This window comes from Macrobrachium nipponense, chromosome 23 (assembly GCF_015104395.2).
Source record: "Macrobrachium nipponense isolate FS-2020 chromosome 23, ASM1510439v2, whole genome shotgun sequence".
In the NCBI taxonomy this organism is placed as follows: domain Eukaryota; kingdom Metazoa; phylum Arthropoda; class Malacostraca; order Decapoda; family Palaemonidae; genus Macrobrachium; species Macrobrachium nipponense.
This window is the reverse complement of record NC_061090.1, coordinates 29599273-29601310: the sequence shown is the minus strand read 5'-3', so window position 1 is coordinate 29601310 and position 2038 is coordinate 29599273. Positions and strand designations below refer to the sequence as shown.

The following is a 2038-nucleotide window of genomic DNA, read 5'->3' as shown; positions in this document are numbered from 1 at the left end:
CTTAAGAAAGAAGGTAGCTTTTGTCTGGACTGATGAAACACAAAACAAAAGGCATTTGATAATTTGAAAAGAGTACTAATTAATTTCCCTGTCTTGAGGGCTCCTGATTTTGAACGTCCTTTTTCTCTTGCCACGGATGCAAGTGACGTTGGTGTAGGAGCGGTGTTGTTGCAGAATGACGAACAGGGAGTTTCTCATCCTGTCGCATTCTTTTCAAAAAAGTTGTCCTCCGCCCAACGTAGGTATTCCACTGTGGAGAAGAGACTCTTGCTTTAGTACTTGCTATTAACCATTTTCAGGTTTATCTCTCCTCCACAGATACACCTATTAAGGTCTTGACGGATCATAATCCCCTGACCTTCATCAGCAGATACAAGAATAAAAACAACGATTGATGAGGTGGAGTCTCATGCTGCAAGAGTGGAATTTAGAATTTTCCCACATCCCAGGAAAAGATAATGTTGTTGCCGATTTTCTCTCTCGCAGCGTTGAATAGTGGTTATTGGCAGAGGGCTATGCAGTTATTAAAGGTAGTATCTGTATCGTTCTAGTTATGGTGTGTGTGCTGTTGAAGTGGGCACGTAGTGAGTAGAAACAAATGTATATTTAAGATTTATTAATCATGGTTTCATTACAGAGGACGATAATGTTTTAGGTGTAGTATACGGGATATTTAAGGTTAAAAGGTGAGGGTGATCACTGGTATTTGCTAATGGTTGATTAAATAGGTGGTCTAAGGTTTTGAGGTGTCAGGTACGATAAGGTTTATAATAAGCTAAGAAAAGAGATAGGCACTAATCCGGTTATTCTGTATTTTCAGGCTAATAATTACGCTTCGTCGATTTTGTGTGTTTGTTTGCGCAGGGGAGTCTTGTGGTGGTCTTCTCTGTGTCGTTCGGTGTGTGTGTATGTATTGGACACTATGGTGATAAGTGTGATATAACACTGAAATAGACAGTGGTTTTTGAGCCCAACATTTATTGATAGTGAGTGAAGTGTATCCCTGAAATTGAACAGTGTATTGAGTGTGGAAAAGGTTATTGCCTTTGGACTATATAAACAGAATCCGGTTGTTAGAGCCATGACTCGCTCTTAAGTTTAGTAATGGTGTGAGTGATGTGAAACTCTTAGGTTGGGTATTTATTTATCGAATGGTGATGTTGAGAGTTTCTGGTTTTGGAAACTTTTCCTGTGAATAGTATTAAGCTTATGAGGTTGTTGGTATTTGTTATATGCTGCTATCCTTATAGGTGTCTATCCTTATATACTGCTATCCTTGTGAGCTGCTATCCTTATAGGCGGCTATCCTTATATACTGCTATCCTTGTGAGCTGCTATCCTTGGTACTTGCCACCCACTTTCCTTTTGTTTAGGTCATGTTTTTTATGAGAATATTTTGCTCTTTGCAGTTTGTTTAATGACTATTTTTGACTGTTATTGTATTATTTCAGTATGTGATAACATATATATTGTAGTTAGATGTTAACGTACTTTAAAAAAAAAAAAATTTGGAAAATTTTTTTTTTGGTCGGGTGAGGAGGTGTAACTTAGTTGTCATTAATTTCTAAATTATTTAAGTTTTTAGATTTTTAATGTTAAGTATAGAAGTGTTGTATTCTTTCTTTATTAGCTTTTTGTCTCCTCACCGGTGGTTATCTTGGTGTTTATTATTGGCTAACGACTGTTTTATATTTTCAAGTTGTGTTGGTTACGTGGCGGCGCTCCTTCGTTATCCGAGGGATGGAGGTTTACGCTTGGAGGAGTTTGCCTCAGTGTGTTTCTGAGCCTCCAACCTTGAAGGGCACGATTATTGCTGTTGGAACTATATTTATTCCTCGCCACATTGCAGAGCTACGTTTTGAAGCTGTATAGCTTATTGGATATCCTTACTCTGCAACAAGGACCTTTTATTCTGCATTTTGTGTACTGCCCTTGGTTCAGTAAAAGCCAAGGGGACCTCTCTGTCCCAAGGTAATAATATTTATACCTATATTTATTTATCGAGATCACGACCTGTGATCCTCTGCTGACGTCATTA

The 2038-nt window shown here is 38.1% G+C and overlaps 1 long non-coding RNA gene across 1 annotated transcript; it reads left to right on the top strand.

Moving 5' to 3' along the window:
- The first annotated feature begins 391 nt into the window (after positions 1-391).
- On the top strand, positions 392-1417 carry LOC135196378 (uncharacterized). Its single transcript, XR_010310399.1, has 2 exons — positions 392-1250; positions 1299-1417. It is a non-coding gene; the product is annotated as an uncharacterized LOC135196378 (long non-coding RNA).
- Positions 1418-2038: the final 621 nt, after the last annotated feature.